The 8,735-nt window shown below is 39.7% G+C and overlaps 1 pseudogene; it reads left to right on the forward strand.

Annotated features, from left to right (window-relative positions):
• Window positions 1-389: 389 nt before the first annotated feature.
• On the forward strand, window positions 390-2,047 carry LOC100980369 (phosphatidylinositol N-acetylglucosaminyltransferase subunit C-like; annotated as a pseudogene).
• Window positions 2,048-8,735: the final 6,688 nt, after the last annotated feature.

Raw genomic sequence — 8,735 nt, forward strand, 5'->3', positions numbered from 1 at the left:
ATCAAGCTATAGTAATTATGGCAGTTATATGTTTGTGCTGTGGGAAATAAACATACCAATGGAACAGGACAGAAGGCCTAGAAACATGTATTGAAACTTGATATATAACAGAGGTTACGTGGCATTAGAGAAAAGATGGACTATTCAATAAATGGTGCTGAGACAACTGGCTATCCATGTGGAACAAATAAAATTTAGATCTCTATTTCACAGCAATCACACACACATTTTTTCAATTGACCAAAGGCCTAAATAGAAAAGGTAAAATTTTAAACTTTTAGAAGAAAAAGTATGCTGTTATAACCTTGGAATAAAAGTATTTCTTAACAAGTCACGTAAATGTGCATAAAGGAAACGACTGACAAATCCATCTTTATTAAAATTAAATCATGGAAGACACCACAACAAAAGTGAAGACAAGCTCTAGACTGAACAAGGTATTTGCCCAGTTAAGTCTTAGAAAAGATTAATATCCAGAAGATATCAAGAACTCCTACAAATCAATAAACAAAAGGCAAAATTCACAGAAAACTTGAAGTGCCAATTAACATATGAAAATATGTTCAAGTTCACTAGTAATCAGGGAGAAGTAAGTACAACCATATACATTTCACATCCATCATTAGCAGGGCTGTAACTAGCTTCAGTGGAGCATGAAGATTATGCAATTTGTGGATGTCGTTTTAAGAAAAAGATTACAAAATTTCACATATAAAATTAACTACAGGGCCTTTGAAGGGGCCCATGCAAATGAAAGGTCCTGAAGCCTAAACCTCATTTGCTTTATGGTAAATCTGCTTTTGTCTATCAGATGGTAAAAATGAAATGCCTGAAAATACCAAGAGTCACAGAGGCTGTGGAGCAATAGGAACACCTATACTATCGTTGTGAGTTGTAAATTGGGGCAGTCATTTCCGATAGCAGCGTGTGACTGTCTTGTCAAATTGAAGATATATATCTTCTAAGACCTGGCAATTCCACTAGTATGTATCCTTAACAAACATTGACTCATGTTAATGAATATTTCTAGCATATATAAATATGCAATATTTATAATAGCAAAAAAAAAATAAATATCCTTAATCCACTAGATAGTCTGGTTGATAGTCTACTGACCTTATAAATAGCCTAATATCTTTTATCTGCTATCTACTCTTCATTAATAGGACAGTAGACAGTGCATAAAGAAATCATGCCAACCTGTAACTAACACTAAGGAGGGCAAGTGGCAGAAGCCCTTAGGTGAGTGACAGCCCTTCCCTGATAATTATGTGGACCTGAAAGAGCTGTGCTCAGAAATACCAATATTGGACTGGGGTATTTGAGTTGAGTGTGGTGATCCATCAGCTGCGTGGTGTCTATGTTTTTGTGGTTATCTGATGTTACATGGACAAAGGGTTTCTGGTCTCCCACTGGCCTTCTGGGACTGGCCTGGCTTCTTCACTGACTGCATATGTTTTATTTGATCTTGATTAGAGGTGAAGGGTGGAAGTAGAGTGGGCATGTCTGGTGGGCTGACTTGAAGAGCCTGTAGTCTTCATTACTTTCATTTATGGCTGTTTGCTAGTGTCGAAGACCCTGACATTCTGTCAGCACTGACACCATCTGTGCTGTGTTAGTCTTCACGCTGTTAGGCCACCTCATCTGCTTTCACTGTGGCACCAATGCTGCCGTTGTAGCCATCACATTGTCCTTGAACACGGCCATCGTTGCTTCTGTCTGCCTGTCCTCATGCCTTCCCTGGTCCCTGTATGCCTTCATCATGGTGACATTTGCCATCCAGATTTTTGCCCCATGGCCCATGTTACAGGAGAAACTGAAGGCATGTGCTCTCCCCAGCTGTGTGGGTGTCACACTGCTCTTTGAGTTTTCAGCCTTGAGAGGCCTGCGGTCCTATAGTGCGTGGAGTCATCCTCTTCGTCCTTCTCTAGTTTCCATCTCATGTCTCTGTCCTTTCTACCTCATTCACCTGCAGCTTTTTAAAGAAACCAGTCATGGGCCTTAGGATGAAGTTGAAATCAAATTCTTGTCCAGGTGCCTCAGCTAAGTTAGGTACCTCCATTACATTATGAAGGCAAGTTGATGGACTAGCATCTTACCTCGTGTAAAAGTTAAAGGCAAAGTTCTATTTTGGAAGCAGCATGCCAATGTGGGTGAGAGAACAGGGATCAAAGGAAAAAATTAACCAAAGGCTTGGGTGCTTATCTTTTCTGTTATTTTGTGGGATGAGAAAGCTTTTTGGGTCCCTTTTGAATTATTGTGTCTTATTTATTATTTGCTGTAACAAATGAAGTGATGTGGTTTCTATTAAAAACTAACAGTACAGGCCAGGCGTGGTGGCTCACACCTGTAATCCCAGCACTTTGGGAAGCCAAGGCGGGTGGATTGCTTGGGCACAGGAGTTTGAGATCAGTCCAGTTTGAGACCCCTATCTCTACAAAAAATTTTAAAAATTAGCTGGGCATGTTGGCACACGCCTGTCATCCCAGCCACTCAGGAGGCTGAGGTGGGAGGATGGTTTGAGCCCAGGAGATGGAGGTTGCAATACATTAAAACAAAAACAAAAACAAAACAAAGGTTGAATTCATAAAAACAGAGAATAAAGTGGTGGTTTACAGAGTCTGGGAGTATAAACTGTCAGTTATAAGATGAATGAATTGTTGTGATCTGTTGTATAGCACAGTGACTGCAGTTAATTATACTGTATTGTATACTTGAAATTTGCTGAGACAGTAGCTCTTAAGTGTTCTCACCATATATGTACACAGAAAAGGTAACTGTGAGGTGATAGAGGTGTTCATTAGCTTCATTGTGGTAGTCATTTCATAATGTGTACACATATCAAATCATTGTAGCCATACACTTATCAAAAAAAAGAAAGAAATGAGGAGTTTCTATTTTTGTTCCAATAAATGAAAAAATAAAAACATGCAAAAATGCTCGATTCATAGATATATAGCAAATGTATAAAAATAAGCAATGAAATGATAGATAAGAAATTAAGGATAGTGGTTACCTCCATGGAGAGAGGGAAGTTTACTGGCAGGACTATGAAAGGGGCTTCAACTGTATCTGTAATATTTTATTTCTTTTTGTTACTCCAGATTTAAACAAACTTTTGAGATATATATTAATTTCCTAGGGTTGCCATAACAAAGTATCACAAACTGGGTGACTTCAAACAATAGACATTTATTCTATAGTTTCAGAGACTAGAACTCCAAAATCAAGGTGTCAGCAAGGCCACACCCCCAGCAGACACTGAGTGGAATCCCTGATTGGCTCTTTCTAGTTCCTGGTGATCACTTCTTAGCATTCCTCATCTTGCAGCTGTGTCACTTGAGTCTCTGCCCCTGTCACTGCATGGCATTCTCACGGTATATCTTTGTCTTTCCCCTTCTTGTAAGGACATTAGTCATTTTGGGTTAAGGGCCTATCCCACTCGCTAGTATAACCTCATCTTTACTAATTAGATCTGCAATGACCCTATTTCCAAATAAAGGCTTTCTGAGGTACTGGGGATTAGAACTTCATCATATCTTTTTGGGGAACACAGTTCAATCCATAACAAGATATAATTTACATGCAGTGATATATATATAGATCTTGAATGTACCTTTTGATGAGTTTTGACAAATGCGTATACCTATGTGTGTTAGTTCTCTATTGATCCTGTAACAAATTATCACAAATGTAATAACTTAAAACATCACAAATTTATTATCTTACACTTCCGTAGGTCAGAAGACTGATATGAATCTCACTGGACTAAAATCAAGGTGTTGACAGGGCTGTGTTCCTTTCTGGGGGCTCTGAAGGAGAATCTATTTCCTGGTCTCTTCTAATTTCTAGAGACCACCCACATTCCTTGGCTCATGACCCCTTCCTGCATCTTCAGCACCAGCAATATTGTATCTTTTTGCCCTTTTTGTCTGATACCATTCTCTCTGCCCACAGCCAGGGAAAGGTCTGTACTTTAAGGGCTCATATGGTTAGATTAGACCCACCCAGATAATCTCCCCATCTTAAAGTCCTTAATTAATTAATTTATTTATTTATTTTTGAGACAGTCTCGCTCTGTCGCCCAGGCTGGAGTGCAGTGGCACGATCTCGGCTCACTGCAACTTCCACTTCCTGGGTTCAAGTAATTCTTCTGCCTCAGCCTCCCGAGTAGCTAGGACTATAGGCATGCACCACCATGCCTGACTAATTTTTGTATTTTTAGTAGAAACGGGGTTTCACCATATTGGCCAGGCTGGTCTCGAACTCCTGACCTCGTGATCTGCCTGCCTCAGCCTCCCAAAGTGCTGGGATTACAGGCATGAGCCACTGCGCCCGGCAAAGTCCTTAACCTTTATCACATCTGCAAAGTCCTTTTTGCCATAAAAGGTAGCATATTCTCAGGTTTGGAGTATTAGGATGTGGGCATCTTTGGGAGCCATTATTCTGCCTACCACATCGTGTAACACTCACCCTCCCGAAGTGGAGAATGTTCCTCTCTCTGAAAATTCCTTCGTGCTTCTCAGTTCATCACAGCCAACTGCCAGAGGCAACTTCTGTTCTGATTTCTATCATCTTTCATTAGTTTGGCCTGTTCTAGAACTTCATACAAATGGGACGTGCAGTACGTTCTCTTTTGTGCCTGGCTGCTATCTCACAGCACAGTGTTTTTGAGGTGCATCTATATTGTTATGTGTATTGGTTGCCCATTCTTTTTATTGTTGAATAGTATTCCATTAGTATGAATATGACGAACTCTGTTTATACAATGTCTTGTTAATGAAGTTTGGATTGTTTCCAATTTGGAGCTATTACAAACTTTCTTATAAAAGTCTTTTGTGAACATATTTTTATTTCTCTTGGGTCCTGGGAGGATTGCTGAGTCATGGCATAGAAATATGTTTAACTTTATATGAAACTGCTAAATAATTTTTGAAAAGTGGTTTTACCGATTAAAATTCCTACACTCAACATATGAGAGTTCCAGATGCTCCTATCCTTGCCACCATTTAGCTCTATCAGTCTTTTCAGTTTTAGCCGTTATGATGGGTGTTCATTTTATTTCTTTAAAAAAAAAAAAAAGCAAAAACTTTTCCTCAAACACCAAAATAAGGAATATCCTTTAAAAGTTTAGCCCAGGTTTCATGGAGTTAAAGCTTTGATAGTATATGTTACTAAACTATATTTAAAGCCATTGTATGATTATAACTTAGAAGCACACTTAATAATTTAATATTTAAGGCTTAATACAACAAATGTATTGACTTACCTGTATATCCTAGAAAACAGTTCTTTTTTTAGCTTGTCACACTTTATCCCTTGACATTATACCTTGCATTAAATACTCTTGGTTTCTCACCATTCTCCCACTTCTTGGAGATGGACTGTGTTTATTTATATATCTTCCTGTCCCATGTGCCTAGCATAGTGCTGGGCACATAGCCAGTGCTCAATAAGGTTGTTGAGTCAATAAACAAATAAGCAAGCATATTAATTTAAAGCATAAATATGATAGACTAGAATCACCAATCTTTCTTTTAAAAGATTTCAAATTTATACTGAAATCTTAATGTGACCCCATTTACAAATTTGGATTGAGGTAAAAAAATCCTGTTTTATTCTGTTCTTCCATTTATGGTGGAAGGAAGTGTACTTAATTTTTTCTTTTTCTTTTTTTTTTTGAGACTGAGTCTTGTTCTGTCACTCAGGCTGGAGTGCAGTGGCATCATCTCAGCTCACTGCAACCTCTGCCTGCATGGTTCAAGCAATTCTACTGCCTCAGCATCTCTGAGTAGCTAGGATTACAGGCATGTGCCACCATGCCTGGATAATTTTTTGTATTTTCAGTAGAGACAGGGTTTCACCATGTTGGCCAGGCTGGTCCCGAACTCCTGACCTCAGATGATCCTCCTGCCTTCGCCTCTCAAAGTACTGGAATTACAGGTGTAAGCCACTGCTCCTGGGCTAATTTTTGTATTTTTAGTAGAGATGGGGTATTGCCGTGTTGGCCAGGCTGGTCTTGAACTCCTGACCTCAGGTAGTCTGCCTGCCTGGGCTCCCAAAGTGCTGGGATTATAGGCGTGAGCCACCATGCCCAGCCTGGACGTGTACTCAATTTAAGAAGAAAATTAGCACTTGTTTAAAAAAGGGGATTTTGGAGGTCCTTCCATGTTCTCCCAAGCCATCAAGTTTTCCACCCACGGGGTTGTTCCAGATGTGACAGCACATTACTCATATCACTTTTGAGAGAGGTATTTTTATATTTAGTAGTGTGGTATCACCCTACTCTATAGCCTGAAAGGCATGGCCTCTTGGCTGTGCTGAATTTTACTAGAAGAATCTCTGGATAAAATTTTCCTGACTCAAACTCATCTAAAGGTAACAGAAGTGCCTGTCTGGGCACCCCCAGGGATACGTGGTTAGAATTCAGGGTATCTATTAAAGCTCTACAAAAGACATGTGTGTGCATGTTTGTGTGTCAGAGGGTGGGGTGGGTATGCAAATGTGAATTTTTCAGGGGAAAGTGTCCATAGTTTTCATCAGACTTGCATATGTGAAGAAATATGAAGAGTTATAGAGTAAAGTTAAGAGACTTAATATTGTGGCTAGCCTGACTGGCCAATTATGACAATTTGTGTGTAACAATTAGTGGACTACATTTAAATAATGAGCTTGGTTTTCCTTCTCCTGAGTTGACCAGTCAGTGTTTGACTGCAGGTGCATCCCCAAACATCATTGACAAAATGGGCAGAAATTACACTGGGAGGCAAATCTCTTGGTCATGGAGGGAACAAAACTTCACCTCCCCTAGACTTACTATTATGCCTTGACTTCAAATCATACTGATTTTTTTTAATAGACTCCAGGCTTCATTTTCAAGGATCCAGTGTGTCCATTCAGAGCATCTCTTTCTGTTTCCCTGTTAAGTTGGAAATGAGACAGTTATTCTTTTGTTTGTTTGTTTGTTTGTTTTTGTTTTGAGACAGAGCCCCGCTCTGTCGCCCAGGCTGGAGTGCAATGGAGCCATCTCGGCTCACTGCAACCTCCAACTCCCGGGTTCAAGTGATTCTCTTGCCTCAGCCTCCCGAGTAGCTGGGATTACAGGTGACTGCCATCACGCCCAGCTAATTTTTTTGTATTTTTAGTAGAAATGAGGTTTCACCATGTTGGCCAGGCTGGCCTCGAACTCCTGACCTCAGGTGATCCACCTGCCTCGGCCTCCCAAAGTGCTGGAATTACAGGCATGAGCCACTGCACCCGGCCAAGACAGTTATTATTATATACTTCATAAAGATTGACCCCAAAAGGAGTCTAACGCAGCAAATATATAATTCCTAAATTTAATATGAATTTCTACTAATCCCTCTCAGTGTCAAGATGAGTCCAGAGCCAGCCACTATGGTGTGTGCCTGTAGCCCCAACTGTTTGGAAGGCTGAGGTGGGAGGATCACTTGAGCGCAGAGGGTTTGAGGATGTAGTGCGCTATAATTGCACCTTTGAATAGCCACTGCAGTCCAGCCTGGACATCACAGCAAGATCCTATCTCTTAAAAAGCTAAAACAGCAGCAGCAACACCACCACCACCACCACAAAGATGAGTCCAGGGACATCAGATGAAAACTCATATTTTAGAATAGAGAGCAAAAAGTAAAATCAGTGAGTAATCACCAGTCAGAAACAAATTATATTTTCTGATGTCTTTTATCTTGGTCAAACTTGAGTCTTGAGAGTACAAAAGGAAGACAAGAAATAATCCTGTAGAATACAATTATAAGGCATTCTTCTTCCATTGGAAGAGCTTGGATTGGAGAGGCATAGTGGAGTTGAAGTCATCTTCAGATATATATGGAGGGTGTGGGTGGTTGAGGAAGGGAGTGGGAGGCGATGCTAAGACACTGGCAGGAAGTACACTTTGCACAGTCTTGACATTAGTCACCTAGGGTTCATGATTCTCATTCCAAGAATAAGTCATGATTTCTTTATTGCTTCTTATTTCAGTTCATTTTATTATGTGTAGCAGTATGAATAGACTTCTTATAGCAATATTGGAATAAAGATTAAATTTTATATGTTTAAATGTAACACGATAACCTTTTATCCTCAACCTTTCGGGCCTCCCTTGCATTGCTAGAGTCTTCATTTTAAAGGTGCAACTGCTAGTAAAACAATGGGTGTGCAGGGTACATTGGGATGGGATGGTGAGAATGGTCATTTCAAAACTACCCTCCATTTTATTGCCAGCATTATTTAACATTCTGGAAATGGGCCAACTTCGTCTCTGGAAAAATTTAAAGAGCTAGCTGGGTTTCTCATCTGTCATGTTATGGTGGAATTTTCTAATAAATAGCAAAGGTTTCAACCATAGATGTGGCTCACATGAGTTCCACCATATGGATAATAAAACTGAATAAACCTGTTTTCATTTATCTGACAAAGCAAATAACTTCTTTTTTGGTTATTTTCCTAGTTCTTGATGCAACATGTGACACGTCTCACTTCCTGGACTCTCCTCTTTTGCCTTCTGTAATCTTAAGTTTCTCCGAATTTTCCTAGGCCTTATAGTTTCCTTATAGCTGATTCATCTTCTTCTTTCTGTCATCACTTCTCATTCCCAGAGCTTAGTTTTGTTCCTCTGCTCTTTTCACTGTACACTTACTCTTTTAGAACACTTTAGTTTTTCATGGGCATGATTCCAAAATCAACATCTATACTCCTCCTTGTTCATTCAAATGTAG

Source organism: Pan paniscus, chromosome 6 (genome assembly GCF_029289425.2).
Source record: "Pan paniscus chromosome 6, NHGRI_mPanPan1-v2.0_pri, whole genome shotgun sequence".
Classification (NCBI taxonomy): Eukaryota; Metazoa; Chordata; class Mammalia; order Primates; family Hominidae; genus Pan; species Pan paniscus.